This window comes from Panthera leo, chromosome B1 (genome assembly GCF_018350215.1).
Source record: "Panthera leo isolate Ple1 chromosome B1, P.leo_Ple1_pat1.1, whole genome shotgun sequence".
Classification (NCBI taxonomy): domain Eukaryota; kingdom Metazoa; phylum Chordata; class Mammalia; order Carnivora; family Felidae; genus Panthera; species Panthera leo.
In genome coordinates, this window is record NC_056682.1 from 117,505,067 (window position 1) to 117,524,050 (window position 18,984).

The 18,984-nt window shown below is 38.9% G+C and overlaps 1 long non-coding RNA gene across 1 annotated transcript in view; it reads right to left on the reverse strand.

Moving 5' to 3' along the window:
• Positions 1–580: 580 nt before the first annotated feature.
• The window catches only part of LOC122217991, a 47,879-nt gene continuing 29,475 nt past the window's right edge, over positions 581–18,984 (reverse strand). The window contains exons 3-4 of the long non-coding RNA XR_006201792.1: positions 3,037–3,101; positions 581–747 (exon numbers count right to left, since the gene is read on the reverse strand). This is a non-coding gene — a long non-coding RNA (uncharacterized LOC122217991). The remainder of the gene's footprint in view (positions 748–3,036; positions 3,102–18,984) is intronic.

The following is an 18,984-nucleotide window of genomic DNA, read 5'->3' on the forward strand; positions in this document are numbered from 1 at the left end:
TTGGAAGCCACCGTTCAAATCTAATTTCCTTTCCAATTCAGAACTGTCTACTACATTGTCTCTCGTGACTTCTAGCTCTTCTCTAAGACATCTTCTTGAAGCAGGGTCGTGACCTGGTGAGGTGTCATTAGTTGGACTTATGGCTGGAATTAGGGCTGGGTCATACGAAGGCTGTTGGGGAAGAAAAGATGCTGAAGTCCAAGCCTGGAAGCTTGTGCCCATGGAAGCCCAGGGAATACAGCAGCTGTAATAACTGACTGATTCCGGTGTGTCACATTGGTGACAGGCAGTTGTTATTGTCGCTGTTGTTGTTTCTGAAATGGTGAACAAATATTGACAAAGTTCCAAAGAAAATAGAATAAAATTTTACCTCTATTTGGATGGCTTCTGCTGCCATGTAAAATTCAGTGTATATTAAAACAGTAAAAATCAACTTATTTTAATATGAGAAATGATGTTAGATTCTAATTCAGATAATCAGTAAAAGGTTTTTCACACACTTAAATGTTTAATAGGTTATTAGAAAGTAGTGTCAGGTACAGGAACCATCTCCCTTATTCAGGACAATAGGCACTGCAAAGTCTCTAGCATCCCTGTACTTTCATCTTCTACATGCCATAATGCCTCTGAACTGCCATGATAACAAAAACTTCTCAAATTTCCAAAACGTCTTCTAGGGTGGTAGGCATTTTGAGAACCGTTTTCACTGGTTTTCTTACTTCTCAGCCATATCATATGCAGGTCTTTCTGAAATGGAAACTTTCTCATGTAATTCCCTTGCTTGAAATCTTTCAATGTTTCCCCATTCCCTTCAGGGTAAAGGGCAATGTGTTAGTTTAGCCTACAGAAACCACCGTTGTCTGCTTATTCTCATTTCTCTGGTTTCATCACTAATGACTGCAGGTATATTGCACTGTTTAAATACTGTGCTACTTTATGCCTCCACATCTTAAGATGTGCATTTTGCTCTTCCTACAATATGATCTCTCTTCACTTTGCTCATCCAAAACTCGAGGATCGCATTTTTGATAAGGTCTCTTGGACAGCCAGCTTTGATTACATTGACTCTCCACTGTGCTCTTATAGCAATAATCTAGGCACACATTGTACTGTGTTATTGCTGCATTCAACCTCTTAATATGAGAAGTTTGATATTTTTCTATAAGGTATCTGTATTTCTTATCATGGTCTACCAAAAAGTCTTTCAAGATATTATCCCACGTATCCATCTAGCCTCATCACTCTTCCCACCAACACTCAGCATTTCACCCACATCTATAACTTGCTTTACTGTTCTAAGAGTTTACCTTACCCTGCAGCCTCTACTCTTGGACATGCTGGAAAAGAAATTGCTGTTGTCATCACCTGTATAACTCCTGCTCATTCTGTGAGACTCAGCTGAGATTGTCACCAAAGTCTTTGAGAAGCTTTTAGAGGTCGTATAGAAAGCTTGGTACTGAAGTTGTTGAAGTATGGAGGCATGGTCTATGTTTATAGAGAGCTAGTAATCTAGTTATAAATCTTCCCTCTCTCCTGAGGCTGGATTAAGAGCCCTTCTTCCATCTAATGTCTAGCACAGTACTTTTTTCAGAGTACTGCGTTATATGTGGACTGTGAGCTTCTCGAGGAAGGCCAATGAGCCAACTTCACTTCTGTGTGGTTAGCACCTGGCTAACCATAGTAGACACTGAAAGAGTAGATAAAAATCTGGGAGGTTTACTAATGATCAAGACAACTTTTATTAAAAAGTTCTCGAGTGGCAGTTTTGAGGATACCTCTTCCATATTTTGAGTCCTGATCAGTAGCAAGTACAGTATTTTGAAATAGATCTTCACAAAGTTTTCTAATGACTTTTTCTTCTTCCTCACTTCTATTAGAGTTTTCCCTCTTCATAGCAGCGCTGGAGCTGACTTGTCACCTCTGATCTCTCTAACCTTCTATAAAGGGCAGGTTGGGGAAAGCAGGTTAACATTTGTACAAATCACCTTGTGTGGATTCTGTGTGCAAGTGATGGGGGTCAGCTAAATGGTTACCCCCCAAAATTGAATAACTGAAAGCAAATGTTTCTTTTTGAAACCCCCTTGGTTCCTAGTTACCAAAAATTTAAAAATAAAAGAAGTCTGGATCCTACTTTTACCTGATCCTTCATGGAATGCTTGATTTTCTAGGTAGACAACCTCTGATTTTATTTTCTTTCTATGAGTAGGCTCCTGCTTAATATGAAATAAACTCATATTTTGAAAAAAATGTTCTGTGAGTTTATAATTTTAATTTCCAGAGCACAAGTCTGTAAGACAACCAGATGCCCCCTTCCCCACATAACATAAATTGAAAAATTGAGTTTCTTACATTTTGTTATTCTGATTATTTGTAATGAAATTAAAAAAATTAACTTTCTAGCAATACAAATGGCACTGAGAAAAATTATAGAAATTGTCATATGGATTCAGAGGTAACTTTCAAAAAACGAAACTTAACGTCTTCTGTGAAGAAATATACTAAATGTATATTTTAAAAGTATCGCCTAAAATAGTTTCTTTTTTAAACATAAAATCCAATAAAACTAAAAATATTAGAAGCTATAAGATGTTTACATAATTATTTTAAAACAATCTTATTGAATTCCCTTCCAGTAAACATTTTTACTTTTGTCTTTGAATCATAAAATCATAAATTTGGGAAGTATGTTATTTTTATAGTAGAAAGCAAGAAAGACAATTGCTCATATAAGAGATCCATAGACGTGGGACACAGTGGTTTCAGAAAAACCCCGAATAATTTGGGTTGGGTACTGGGCCCATCCTTACAGGTGGTGGTGTTCTCCTTCCTTGTAGAATTACATCCATTTTATTTTTTCCTCTTAGAATCACAGTCTCAATTTTTGCTAGTTCCTGGTATAGATTTCACAACTGAATTCTGGGAGTATTATCCTGGGCAATCAAAGGAGCTCATTCAGGGGCTCCCACCCTCTTGAGACATGAGCAGAACACAGGGCTAAATTCAGGGTTAGGGGTTAATGAAAACTCCTGCACTTACCTTCTATATATCGAGTAAAGCATTTAAGATCCAATGGACGATGGGTGTCCTTGCAGCATCCATCCCTTAAATTTGGTAAGAAAAGAAGAACTGCTCATATCTTTAGCTTGTAGGAGGAGATATAAGATAAAATGCAAGAAGAACTTTGGTATAAAGAGGAGCCGAAAACACGATTTGTCCCTAGGGAATGTCAGCTCTCCTCTGTCTGACTCTCTTTTCACTCACACACACACACAAAAAAAAAAATACTGAGAAATTTCAAAGTCACTGGGTTAAAAGAAAACTTTAAAACAGCCAGGGTACCTACAAAGCAATCCCTATTCTGCCCTGAGTTATGTAGAGAGCAGCTTGGATCTTCACATATCTAATACGGTGTCAGAGCCCAGCCAGTCCCCAGATTGTCATGAATCTTGCATGAAGGCTAAGTGTGGCTTCGGTACACTGCCATTTGGGGGTAGGAATTGGAACCCCTTTTTATTAGAGTCCCGAGATCCCCAAATCCCTAGACATTTCAGAAGAAGCATTTGAAATTGTCATTTAAAAAGCAAATGATCAAGTGAGATTTTCCTTGTTGCATTCTTTATCAAGAATTAGCTGGAAGTATTTTGTTGTTGTTTTTCCTATTAAGACAGACAGAAAGGTAATAGCTTGTTGTGTCCCCAAACCACTTGGATATGTTGCTACATAATTTAACCGAATTTCTCCCAAAGTCCTAGTGATTAGGTATTATAAATGCAATTTTAGATGGGCAGGAACTTGCCCAGGGAGGTTAGGTGACATGTTGAAATCACACAGTGTTTAATACGTAGTAGATCCCAAATTTAAAATCAATTTTGTCTGATTCCAAAACCCATGCTTTTTCTACTGACTCCTAAAGCCTCATAGAAAGGAAAGAAATTGAGGTACCTGACCTAGCCAGCGAACTGCAAGGCAGTATGTTTCAGTTCCCTGGTTTCTGAGCAATTTCTCCATGAAATGGTGATAGCACCACCATATTACATTTCAGCATTGTCAAAAATAGTGAATACTGGTAAATTTTTAATTAGGACCAGTACAAAACTTAATATCTCCCCCTCTTGTCTATTCACAAACCTGAAACTTCTGTATGCACTCTCTCTGAAGAGATTTATCCGACCTTCCACACCTGTGTTGCTCTGTGTTAGCATTTCCTTATCAAAACACCTATTTTCCTACCTTATTTGCCTCATGGGAGTTTGAAATAGTGAAGTAGATAAAAGGTTTCAGAGAAAAAGGAAAGAATAATAGGTCAGTTGGTCAATCATACATTCTCCTGGATTAAAAATGATGAGTGAGGAAGTATGATAATATGAGTGCATTGTAACTTCTAATTAAACAAATAGATCAGGAATGAAAAGAATCATTTTGCCCTTGCCTCAACTCTACTTCATGGTCCACAGTTGGCTTGAGTCAAATGAATTTTAATCCTTATTTGCCACTGGCAATAAAGTAAACCATTATCTGGCTGGAAGCAAAAGGTAGGCACTTCTGTAGGAGAGAGCTAATTTATATATTTATTTGGTAATATTTACTCAGCCTTAGAACTGTGTTTGGGGCTTCAAAAATTTTCTAAGGAAATGCAGTAAAAAATATACCATCCAAGATTTTCCTGTCACTGTCAGCTATTTCTTTAATAATCTTCCTTTGCCTCTTTACCAGATTTTAAACTCCGTGAGGGCAAAGAGTAATTTATTCTCACAACTTGTCTGTTTTAAGGCTTTTGCTATATTTCAGGCATTGTTCTAGGTACTAGGGGGATAATGGCAGGAAACAAAACCAAGGACTTTTGATAAGTAGCTAGTATTCTAATGTGTGTGTGTGTGTGTGTGTGTGTGTGTGTGTGTGTGTGTGTATGGGGGGTGTTGAGAGGGTGTTTATGTGTGTGTGTGTGTGTGTGTGTGTGTGTGTGTGTGTGTATGGAAGGAAACTGATAATAAAAAAGATAAATGTTTCAGGTGCCATAAACGGAGGCCAGTGATGCTAGGTGCCACAAAGAAAAATAAAACCAGGGTAAGAAGTTAGAGAGTGGCTGAGGAGAATGGTACTTCCTATCTTATACTGAATAGTCCAAGAAGATTCTGAGAGTTTATGTTTTGAGCAAACACCAGAATGAAGTGAAGGGATGAGCCCTGTTGTCATCTGAGTAAGAACATTCCCAGCAGAGGGAAAAGCAGAGACAGTGGCTCTGGAGTAGGAGCATGTGTGGCACTTTTCAGCAACAGCAGAGAGGCCACTGTGGCTGGAAGAGAGGAAGGAGGACATGGTAAAACAAGCAGTCAAGGACCCTATATATAGGGCCTTGTAGGCCATGGCCAAGATTTGAGATTCTACTTTGAATGAAATGGGAAGCATTAGTGGGTTTTGAGCGAATAGAGCTTGCTCTGACTGCTGTGTTCAGAATAGAGTGGAAGACCAAGCATGGAGCTCTGTTATGCTTATTTCCTGCCTGGATAAACTTAGAAGGATGTAGAGGGATTGAGTGAGATGATACACAGAAAAAGCAATGAAGTGAGTTCATACACCTGAGGATCCCAGAACTTGGGAGTCTTCAGTGTGTTAGCTTGGGAGCCAGAGATGAGCTTGGCCATGTTACTGTCTGTGTCCAATTCCAGCTCCATTTCTTGTGTCATTTGGGAGAAGTAACTTAAGTCTTGCATGCTTTGAATTTCTCTTCATAAAGCGTGAAAAATAATAGTATCTACTTTGTAGAATCATTGTGAAGATTAAAATGAGTCCATATCGGTAAAATACACTTAGAGCACCACCTTGCACACCGTGAACACTCACTAAGTTTTCAGCATCATCGTATGATGTTTATACTTGGCAAAATGGTTCCACGTGCTCCGTTGTCTCACAAGACTTACATAGTAAATTGTGTAATTGTTGTTATTCCCATTTTTGTAAACAAGGGGGTTGAGGTTCAGAGAAGTAAAGTGACCAAGCTGGAAAGCAGTGGTGCTGGGACTCAGCCCAGATCTTCCAGGCCCCAGTACTCGTGTTATTATGTGTTCCTGCATGTGACTATTTGCATGTGTCTGAGAAGAACTCATGGTCAGGCTCCCTCACTCTAAAGTGGTTAATTTTCTCTTATCATGGCCCTTAAAATCTTTGTAAGATATGTGGATTTATGCATTAATAAAAGAAATGACATGAGAGAGGAGGACCCTTTAGACAGGAGACAACAAATTCAGGTTGCTAGAACATGAAACATGGATTTAGGAGACTGGATACCAATCAGTTGGTGACACATTGTGTAATTCTGAGAAAATTGCCTAACATCTTGAGTCCTTGGTTTCTTCATATGCTAAATGAAATCTCAGTATATTCTCATATCTGCTGGCTAGATCTGTGAAAATATATGCCAAGATAAAGATGGAAACATTTAGGAAAAAATGCTACATATACCACATGTGTTGCTACTATTAAACTTCTCTAAGAAAATTCAGATCTAGACACCTCTAAAATACCTTCTGGGGTTGGTTAGTAAGCATTTGCTCAAAAACTTGAATTCTTTGCACTTTTCTGGGGGAAGGGTGAGTGTAGATTTAAAAACTTTTTCCTAGTGGCTTAAATTCATGGGGAGTTTTCCGGCTAGCTTAGAAAAAGGTGTCCAGTCCCACCTTCTTGACTTTCTATGGTAGAAGAAACCACCTGGAATGCTTTCCCAACCATTGTTACCATGGGAACTCGAACATCCCACAACCAAAGTTAACAAAGCCATTTATTGATTTCACTAAGTAATTCCTGGGTATCTGTCTGAACCAGTTACTCCACTGGGGTAGGCCAAAAAGATAAGACAACATCCCTGACCTCATGGAACTCAGAATCCAATGGGGAATAGGGTGTTGCAAACCATGCAGAGACCACATGTCATAAGCTTACAGACTTCCACAAAGTGCTTTGGGAGGATCAAAGGATGCCTAACTCTGACTGGTGTTGGGTGACGAATATCAAAGAGAATGCCACAAATGATGTTTAAACTAAGCCTTCAAGCCTAAGCAAAAGTTTTCCCAGGTAAATAATTGGAGTGAGAGAAAGGTATTCCAGTAGAAGAGGACTTTTGCAGTGTCATCAAGGCACAAGAGAGTGTTTTGTTCTCAAGGACACTTAAAGGCTCAGAGAAGGTTGGATGGAGCACACGAGGGATGAGACTGAATATGTAAGCTGAGTTTAGAGAACTTTTTTTTTCCAGTGTTGATGCAGTAAGCAGCCTGGTCTAAGCAGGACACTATGTGATCAGATTTGATTTATGCAAAACTTTTCTAATGGACAGACTGGAGAGGAGCAGGACTGGAGTCTAAGATACCAGTGAGGAAGCTGTTTCAATGGGTCAAGTGAAATCCAACTGAAATAGGAACTAAGGCTGGGATGCCAAAATAGAAACTGAATCTAAAAAAATGTTTAAAATAAAATGCATAGAACTTTTGGCCACTTGGGTAAGGATGTTGAATAAAAAAGAATAACCTAGAATTCTCTCTCCATTTATGAGTTTTCATTAACAGAGGCAAGTAGAAGGACGAGGGGAAGGTTAGCAAAGGGAATGATGGTCAATGAGTTACAGGGTTACAAGTAATAGGCTTGGGGTATGTGAAGGACAGTCAGAAAATGTCTTGTGGACAGTTTCACTTGAGGTTTAGAACCCAAGGAAGGTTTGGAATGGAAATAAGAGACTTGGGATGTTTGGAATGTGGATGATATTTAGATATCAGATAAGGAAGATTAGAGGAAATAGGAGAGTGAAGACAAAGACTAGTGAGATAATCTTGCAAAACACCAACTTGAAGGAGTACATAGAGTAAGAGGAATCATGGGAAAAAACAAGGAGGAACAAACAGAAAGGCAGAAAGACAGTGAGAGGCATTGATGGTTATTTTTGATGTTGTTTTGTTTTTTTAAAAGTAGGCTCCACACCCAATATGGGGCTTGAACTCAGGCCCCTGAGATCAAGAGTTGAATGCCCTACCTATAGCCGCCCAGGCACCCTGCATTGATGTTTTCGACGCCAAAGAAAGCAAGAGTGTGAAGGAGAATGTAAACTCTCCAAGAACACCCCAGACTACAAAATGTTCATTGATTTTGTTATTAGGTGGGCATGAGTGGCCTTTACCAAAACAGGTTTAGTGTTGAGGCCAGCAGCCAAATTGTAGAGGCTGGGGAATTAGTGGGTGCTGGGGACCATGCAGAAGCAGGGCCCATGAGTTTGTGTCTTTCTTTTTTTTCCCAGAGAGAATTTTCTTTATAAAGAGCTGGACCACAGTTGTAGCTAGAGGGGGCACTTTGGGGGGAGGTATTCAGACATATTTATGCGTTGAAGGGAAAGAATGAGACTATTTTCTTTTTTAAGAAAATCTTCTTTTCTTTTTTCTTTTACTTTCTTTTTTAAAGTTTATTTACTTTGAGAGAGAGCAAGCGAGTGCAAGTGGGGGAGGGGCAGAGAGCGAGGGAGAGAGAGAATCCCAAACAGGCTCTGCACTGTCAGTGGGGCTCAAACTCATAAGACCCCTGAGATCATGATCTGAGCTGAAATCAAGTCAGGTGCTTAACCAGCTGAGCCAACCAGGTGCCCCACGACTGACATTTTAGAAGAGAAATTTAACACAGTAAGATCTCCTGGATGCAGGAATGTTGTATTAGTTTGAAAGGAGAATGATGTTCAGTGAGGCTGACCTTCCACCCTACAAAGGGATGGAGGTGACTTGAGCAGTCACCATGGTCGGCATGTTCTCTGGGATTGGACACCTTTCGATGTTCAGGGAAAGTGGAATCTAGGGCATACATCCTCCTAGAGAAGAACAAGTACTGGTTTGCCCTGAACGCAGACATTTTATCAAAATATTTTGTAACAATAATAAATCAAATTATGGAAAAATTCGTTTGTATGGATTGCGTTTTGAATTTTTACCCTGCTTCTAGAGGATAAGAGCTAGTCAGGTGATTGGAAAAAAGTCAGCGGCTCTATGGGACTGACCAGCTGAGATAAATTCTCAGTACTATATGGTGTTTATCAGGACTGAACCTGAATTTCAGACCTGGAGGTTTGTCCAGCTGACATCCTATCTGGTTTATGCTTTTTCTGATAGGCAAGTGACTCGGGATCTGACATACAGACACCAGGCCATCCACATATTGATGATATTATAAACTTGCCATGAAGTGGACTAAGCCAAATTAAGCATATTAGGAATGAAAAGTGTAGATGGAAGCTGATGTCTTTGGGATTCCAGTATGTGACTCTGCCAGATCAGTGTGTTAACTTAATGAGGGAAAGCAGCTCTCTTTTTCAGGATGGAAAACAGCCACATTGTCCTGACAAATACACCAATCCCTTCATGCAGGTCCTGTGTCTGTAGAGCGTCCCCCACCCCCAACTTATCCCCCAAAAGCACTCATCTGACTCATTGTAAAAATACACTCAGGGCTTAGATGTTGCCCTTCTGATATCCGTAGCCTTTTCTGCAGACCAATTACTCTGTAAATACGTTGCTTCTGAATTCCCTTTAATGCACAGTTCTTTGTTCCTTTCTGTTGACGTCCTCTTTAGTTTGTGAGCCATTTCCTGCTTCTCCCTTCTCAATACTCATCAGAATTTTAGACACCTCAATAATTATCCCTCCTAATCTCTTCCTTTCTAATGAACATAAAGCTAATTTTTCTCCCCTTTCTTTGCAGTTATGAACCCAGGTACCACTTATCATTTTGTTACTGTTTCTGTATTTCTTCAAGTCTTTGATACTTTTTCTGGCAATAATATACTTGAAGCCTTGCACAGTATTTCAGTGGCCCATTGTACTGTGATTAGTGTCCTTTGCTAATTTTTGTCAGATTTGTACTAGTTTTATGTCACTCTTTGTTTAGAATGTTTTAGATGACATTGAAGCATTGGTTTTGAATTTCTGCTTCCTTTTGGCTCTAGACCTCTCCCTTAGTCCATATAAACTGTCTTAGTCTATTGGGGCTTCTATAACAAAAATAGCATAGACTAAGTAGCTTAAACAGTAAATATTTATTTCTCATAGCTCTGGAGGCTAAGAAGTCCAAGAACAAGGTGCTGGCAGAGTCTATATCTGCTCAGAGCTGGCTTCCTGTTCATAGTCTTTTGGCTGTGTCTTCATATGGCAGAAGGGGCAAGGCAGCTCTGTGGGGTCTCTTTTATTAGGCCACTAATCCCAATCATGAGAGCTCCACCCTAATGATCTAATCATGCTCCATAGGCCCCACCTAATACCATCACATTGAGGGGTAAGATTTCAACGTATGAATTTTGGGGCCACACGTTAATCCAGAATATGCTTCACAGCTTGTGAGCGTTTGGGGTTTTACTCTCTGTAGCTTTTACACGCATTTACTTCTCTATCTGTATTAACACAGTCTTAGGCTGGACCCATACCTAAATCATTCATATCCTTACTTGTAGAATGCTTGAGCAATCAATTGTCCCAGACTCAGGAAAAAACCAATATGCCATATGTATTCCATTTGTTTGTTTGTTTGTTTTTTTTTTTTTTCTTACATAGCTATCTCCCTATCTTAGGTCCCAGCCTGTAAATAAAAAAGGACTTCCCTTATCAAAGTATAGAATGTAAGGGAAAATGTCAAAGCTCTTCTAAAGAGAATTTGTGGCTAGAGTCCATTATATCAATGTTTTTCAAAGTGAAATGCTGTCTCTTTTAATCTATTCCTTTTTGCCTACCAAGCTTAGAGACACTGTCTACTCTTATTTCTTATACCCATAACTTATTATCACCCAAGCCAACACCTAGCTGCAGAGCTAGATTGGGGGGAGGGAGCAGAGCTCTAACTGTACCAGATGGCAACCTGGCATAGTTAGAATTCTCTGGAGTTCTTCTGTCCCTCCATCCCACTGAGCTTACCATACGCTGAGAGACTTAGACTTGACTAAAGGCTAAGGAATTGACCTGGCTGGAGCAGAACCTCCATATTTTCATTGCCTGTACACAGCAGTTGACTCCCCAAACAGACTTACTTCCTGTTACAAGTAACATGTATCACACTCACCTTTCTGTCTAGGAAAGGAAGTTTTATGTGGGGCTTTTCCATTTTCACATTTGATAAAACCGAACTCCCTGGGAGACAGTACCATTTTGCCTTTGTCTCATTTGGGTGAGACAGGGAAGGAAAGAGGTCCAACAAAGGAATATTCTGGGAAGAAAGTCTATTCCCTAATAGTTCCAGTTTATATATAGAACCTCAAGAACATCATGAATTTTAAAAAGGATTTAATTTAGAAGTATGTACATATTTTATCTTCTAGAGATGTGGTGGCGTCTTTATGCAAAAACTCAAATAAGAGGATACTTGTAGGGCAGTAGCTGTAGTGATTTACTGAAATTGTATCTTCCATGCTGCAGCAGCCTCCACAACAAAAAGGGTTGAAGTGGCCACAGGAGGACTCTGGCAGAGTTAGCAATCTGTCCATTTAACAAAGGGGACAGTGAAGAGTTGGTAGTGTTAACTCACAAGGTAGAGAGAGGTTGGCATAGTTGAGGGAAGTTTTCCACTACCGCCCAAAGAAATTCTAAGAAGCCCATTGTGGGATGAGAAGAGGAGACCTTCCTATGTAAGACGAGCCTATAGGAAGAATAGAAAGGGACCGAAGAGGAGGTGATACACACAGCGGTCTGTCTGGGATCCCAAGATATAGCATCTGGACAAGGATTCCCTTCGATAGAGTCTAGGCTATGGTGGCAGTCCCTGCATGGGATGGTGGCTAATATTGCTGCAGCTGCCACATCTATGAAAGAGGATGGTAAAGAAGCAGAATTATGGTCTTTACCCATTCATTTTCCCCTTACTGGTTCCTGGGGAAATATTATTATTTGCATAGTTATGAAGAGAAACATATTCAGGTCAATTTAACAAGTACTTATTTGGCCCTCTCTACATATCAAACACTTTGCTAGATTCTGGAAATACAGAGGCATAGTACACAATTCTGCCTTCAAGATATATTTTAGGATGTTTTGCTCATGTGAGGAGATCATTGTTTTTCGTGAGGTGATGTATAAGCCCTCACACAAATGGTCCCTAACTAGTTAAAATGACAAGTTTATACAAGTTGCTGATGAGGGGCCATGCATTTTGTTTCCTGTCCAAACATCACAGAAGGTGATTTCATGTAATAGAATATATTCAACTGGTTAAACCCTTAGAGAAACTTGAGACCACAAGGCACACGTATTCTGGTTACCGAACTCCTTGTCTCTTTAAAGAATATATACACTGCATGCTGGTATAGTGCAAGAATGAAGAGTAAGGCTGTTTGATTCAGGGCTTTCAAATGACTTACTTATGCCCAGGGAAGCATTCAAGTTCAAAAGGTATGGAGACAAACAATTTGAATTACAGAAGCATAAATGGAGACAGTATCAAGTTTGTGACAAAAACATGGGAAAAAAAAAACCAGTCATAGCTGAAGTGGAAATCTTGCTTTAGGTAATACTGAAATATCTGCCTTATTTCTGACAACCCTCCCCTGTTTCTACTACAATGAGGCTTTTGTTTTTTTTCTGTTTTTCTGCCCCCCCACCCCAAGAGACAGGAACATACTCAAGGACATAGAACCCTGTATTGGAGCCGGGGTTGAAGCTCAGATATTTTTGGCTTCTAATTCTCTGCCGAGTCCATTAGACTGTGTCTCCTCTTAGTTCTATTATTTGATTTTCTGTTCCCTGTGTGTTTACATACTCAAAGTGATAAAATACATTTTTGTTCTTATGTTACTAATGCAGTAGATGTATTTTTCAATTTTGCTGAACTACAACACTCTTAACATGGCAAATAACTGCTTTCAACAAAATGTTTTCAAGGCATGCCTTGAAATGGGAGTTAAAAATAGGAATGCAAATGCTAATAACCGTATTGATAAAAGAAACTCTGGCTTCAGAAGTGAGAAATTCAATTAGAAAAAAAAGCAAAAGTATTTGAGGACAATACAATGTATGAGAGTACTAATGGAAAATTCAGTTCCATGGCATTATTACAAATTAGATAAAGTTTTCTGCAACATAGTTACCTGCAGGTCAGCTAAAATAATAAGAGGAGTGGGTTCTGGGACTCTCAATTCTCATCATCTTTCTATAGGTTACATCTTGGAACTTAGATCACTTTGACATTTGTAAACAATGAAAAAACTAAGTCAAGGATTTACCCACTGGACCCAGGCTGATAGCTTAATGTTCAGCTGCTCAGACCTATCAGAAACTTTATCTGCCTACATCTCAGAGGTAAATGCCTCACTGACTATTTTAAGATCATCTAATATACAAGTGCTTAGGTACTAAGACAAATGCTTTTATATATATAAAGTATTTCTATATCTCTATCTCTATCTATCTATCTATCTATCTATCTATCTAAAGTATTTTTTATATGGTCGTCCCCAAAGGAACTCAAAAGCATTTATCAAACTTCCTGTCATTAATTTTCACAGCATCTTTGTGATGGAGCAAAAATCATTCTGTTCATTGTTATCATCAACATTTTTAGATATTATATACTTAAGATACTCTGTAAGACTTAAGAAAGCTGTTGTGTCCATCTGCATGGAGGTTACAAACTAGGAAGACCTGATAAGATCAACATCACAGATATCAAAACCATTTATAGCAATGAAGAATTAAATGCCCTCCAGAGCCAAAAAGAGTCTGTGTTCTCCCTCAGTAGATTTCAGTTAATAATTGAAATCTTAATACTTTATGTTTTGATATAAAGCTGCTTACTCCAGATCTTTTCTTAATAGACATGGAGTTCAGCCCATCATAAAACTTTGTGAAAAGGACTTAAAGTTTTTGTTTTTGTTTTTTTCTGAAGGCTGTAGGTGAGTGGGAAATTGGCATATCAGAAAGGAGTTTTAATATAGCCTGATCATTTGCCCATAGTTGCAGTGGGGATCGTCATGACAAAGACTAGCCTTTTAAATACATATGGATATGTGGGATTACTTTATATGCTTCATATAAATAATACATATTTATATTAAAAGAGAGTTGGGTGAATACTAGCTCTTAAGCCAGGCTTTTAAGAAGTATATATTCTGGAACACTAGTTGCATAAGATACTCTTGAAATAAAAGGCCAATAAATTTGATAAACTTTTCATTATTATTCCCTTTTAGATATTAACCATATATAGTCCTATTCTAAAGACTCTGAGACATCTTAAAGAAACATGTTTTAATCTTGTAAAAATTGCCTGAACTTATTTTAATGCCAAAACATTTTTCATGTAGCATTGGGAAAATAAAAAACACTGAGAAAATAACCTTAATTCATTTCATCTGAATATTTAACAAGTTCAGCACATTCCTTCTATATGAGGGATGAGGGGAGATGTGTAAGCCAAGAGGTGTAATACAGGGAGAAGGATTTTATGAAAGGTTGGTGCCATTGACTGAATGTTTGTGTTCCCCTAAATGTGTATGTTGAAAGCTGATCCCCAATACAATGGTACTTGGAGGTGGGGACTTTGGGTGGTGACTAGATCATATGGGTAGACACTCATGAATGTAACTATTACCCTTATAAAAGACCCCAGAGAGCACCCTGGACTCTTCCACCATGTGAGGACACAGAGAAAAGACAGCTATCTATGAACCAGGAAACAGGCTCTTGTCAGACACTGAATCTACCAGCATTTTGATCTTAGAATGTCTGGTCTCCAGAATCATGAGAGAGAGAGAGAGTATTTCATTATTTGTAAGCCACCCAGTCTTGGTGGTTTGTTTATAAGCTACCCATTATAGCAGCCCAGATGGACTAAGACAATTGGGTAGTCTCAAGTGATGCGGAAAGGGGCAAAACAGTCAAATTGTATGGGGCATGGTCAAATTGTGTGGATTGGAGAATGGGAGAAGGGAAGGAAGCTAAGCATGATATTCCATCTTCCAAGGATAAGCCAAGAATGTCTGATTGACTGTATTCATGCTTAGCAATTACAGTTTAAGGAAAACAGGCTTTATTCCTCAATCACTAGGGTTAGATGTATCAGTAGATCAGTAGACTTCACCTCAGAGACTCCAGTGCGGCTGCTGCCACCAAAATTGCTTACAATAGAAAGATAGCCTCAGGCTCTGTTCATTTCCTATCAGACTCCTCACTTCTCTGTCCAGGGTCATCTGCCAGATTTGCAACATTGGGACAGGAATACAATTGGAGACCTACATACCATATATCTAAATACTTAAAGTAGCAAATTTGGAAAATTAACTATTGAATATGTTCTATCCTTCTACATTGACAAGTATGCCTTCATAGGCCAAAGCTGCAAGGCCAGGTTCACATTTAGAATTCTTATGGTAGGCAGACTTCTAAAAGTAGCCTTTATTATGCACTGAATTACGTTTCTCCCAAATTCATATGTTGAAATCCTAATTCCCAGTACCTCAGAATGTGACTCTATTTAGAGATTGAGTCTTTAAAGAGATAATTAAGTTTAAAATTATGTCCTTAGAGCAGGGCCTAATGCAATATGATTGGCATCCTTATAAGGAAAAAAAATAGGGCACAGGCATATACAAAGGGAAGAAGATGTGAAGACATAGGGAGAGGTTGATCATCTAGAAGTCATGAAGAGGACTCCTGAAAAAACAATCCTTCTGGCACCTTGACCTCAAACTTTCATCCTCCAGAACTGTGAGCAAATAAATTTTCTGTTGCTGAAGCCACTCAATCTGTGGTACTTTGCTCTGGCAGCCCTAGCAAACTAATTAATACAGCTCCCAAACACATCCGGCCCTAATCCCCAGAACCTGTAAATGTGAGGAGATGCTGCTCATTAGGTAATTTTGCATGGCACAGCTTTCATCCTAGATTTTCTTGGTAGACCAAAGTAATCATATGAGCCATTAAAAGCACAGAGCTTTCTCTGCTAGCTGAAGAGAAAGTCAGAACGATGAAGAGTCCATGAACTGTTGCCATTCTGAAGAGGGAGGGGCCTTGTGAGAAGAAATGCAAGTGGTCTTCAGAAAATGAGAGAAAAGCCAGTGGATGATGGCGAGAAGGGAAAGGGAACTCAGTCTGACTGAATTCTGCCAAAACATAACTGAGCTTGGAAGCAGATTCTTCCCCAGATCCTCCATAAGACCATAGCCCAGCTGACACCATAACTTTAGCCATATGAGACCCCAAGCAGAGAACCTGTCTGAGCCCATTTGGATTTCTGACCTACAGAAATGAGATGATAAATTGGTGCTGTTTTAAGTTAGTAAGTTTGTGGTAATTTGTTTATGCAGCCATAGAAATCTACTGCAATGCCCTTAGAGTTTATCTCAGGAAAAGATAGTAAGGGACTTACAAACCATACGCCTTTTCGTCCTACACTTAACCCCATTCTTCATATAGTCTGAGAGACTTAACCATACACATTCCAACTTTATCTACACCTTCTGAAAACAGCTATTTATTGGCCACTCTTTGGACCTAGATATGCACAGATTTGCCTCATGACTCATTATTAGAAGGACGGAGTCAGGAAAGAGGCTCACACAGGCAGACCCCAGGCAGATATCTAGAGCATAGTTCCACTTAGGGAACAAAAAGCTCTCAGTGGGTAACTACCCTGGCCTATCGATTGCTTGTCAGAGGTAGAAGATGGGGGGTTGGAGGGAGTCATGGTCAGATGAGGACTCAGTGGGTCCTCCAAGTGCAGAATCCATGATCGGGCTTCTGTTAATAGGGTCTAGTTATCACACAGTCTCTGATTAGTGCTTTTGAAAACTCAAAAAAGCGAGAGTTCCTATACAAAATAGGTTAAGAAACTTCACTGTAATGGAAGGCTAATTAGGTTTTTTTTTTCTTTTAAGTCAGCAGAATAATATAATAAAAATGGAACTTGAGTTCTCTTTGATTCAAAGTTAGGTATAAATTGGATTTGAAGTGGAAGAGATTGAAAGAGGAATTAGCAGATGAGGATGCTTTGCAATAATCTGAACACAAGGTGAGGATAACTCAGATGCAGGTAACAACACTGGAAATAGGTAAAATAACAACAACAACAAACAGTGCAAATATATTTTGTAATATTATTGTATTTGAAATTCAATAGTATTTCTAACTGGAGATGTTTTATATCCAGTTAATGCAATGAAACAGATTGAAGAAACAATCAGCATGGATAGAAAGAGGCACTTTGCTATAATTAGCATTATGGGAATACCTGCAACTGTTAGGATATAAGGTTTTTCAGTGGGGTGCAGTACAGGGGATGAAGATAAACCTTAGAGAACTATGAAAGATCAGGAACAGAATAAGAAAACCTGGAGGCAGAGAGAAAGGGTGTGCATAGAAACACCTTTCTAGATGATCCCTCTGAGATGGACCTGAGGAAAAGAAAGGGTGAGGCTCTGAGTCAGGTGAACATGAACCTGGAACATCCTCTCTCTCCTTCCATGATCTTCTCCCTTACATTTCTGGCCTCTGAACCAAACTTCTGATTCTCTCTATAGTATTCTGACTTTGGGTTTATAACCATGTTTGGATTTTCTATGTCTCTGAACTTGTTCTTGTTTACTACCTCTGTTCCTCAAAGGTCCTAGACTCAGTGCTCCCAGTATCATCTCTGCCCTCACTTCTATCTCATTAGAACTGATGGAGTTCAGTTGGCTCAAGACTTTTTATCCAGCAATACTGGGTGGTCCTTGAGGTTAAATGCAGCAAGAGGGAGAATAAAGATTAAGGAAAGGAGTTAGAGATTAGGTAGTCATCACTGGCCTTGAAAAAGACCATTTCTTGCCAGAAAAATTAAAGTAAGTTGATAAATCAATCATCTAACCTTAGTCTTCTCACTCTGTAGTATTGATTTGCCAGGGAATTTTAAGAGTGGCCAATATGAAAATTAATTTTGTGCTCATTGTTTAGAGGAAGAAGGTAGAGCCAGAGTTCAGAGAGTTTGTCATCATATTTCTCATTTCTGTCTTCTCAGAATGTTAGAAATGACTTCAATTTTATTGATCTGACAGGCTCAGAAGTAAAATATTGCATGAACACTTGACTGAAGATGTGACGTAAACTATGAGGATTCCTGTAATCATGATCTCAATCATACACAATGCACAGTCATCCAGTGCACACATACTTATTGAGTCTTACACTGTTTTGTGGGCTAGTCCACATGCTCAATTTAGAGTGGTAACAAGAGTATAAAACCCTTGTCCTCAAGGAGTTTACATTTTAGTGATGTGGGGTAGACTAAGTTAAACATGAGAACAAATAACATGTTTGCAAACACAGAAATCATCTATCTTGTAATTTTTATTTATTTATTTATTTATTTATTTATTTATTTATTTATTTATATTTTATCTTGTTTTTTGAGAGAGTGCTTGCACACATGCATGCGAACAGGGGAGGGGCAGAGAAAGAGGGAAAGAGAGAAAATCTTAAGCAGGCTCCCTGACACAGGGCTCCATCTCACAACCCTGAGATCATGACCTGAGTTGAAATCAAGAGTCTGACATTTGACTGACTGAACTACCCAGGCACCCCTCTTGTAATTTTAAATGCAAATTGCCTTTTCATGCGTTCTCTAAATTCTAATGGGGCCATTTTCTAAACATCACTATACCAAAATTTTCCAACGAATTTGGAACCTAGCCTGATAGTTGGATCTTTGTTAGATGTTGCTTATTTGTGTCCTAGTAACTGTAGCGTTAACCTGTAGTATGCTCTTGATTTATGCAGTAAGCAAATCAGAGAACTGGGAATCATTGTACACTCCCTAGCAAGGAAATCTATTGGTCTACATGATGCCATTTCTCATTTTTACCTCTTTAACATATCTAGAATCTTCCTCATCTACTCCAACTCCATGGTTACTTAACTAAATGGCATTATTTATTGCTTTCAATTATTTAAATTGTCTACTAACTTGTCTCTCTGCCTTCCAGTTTGAGTGAGTCTTACCTCAAAACCTTAA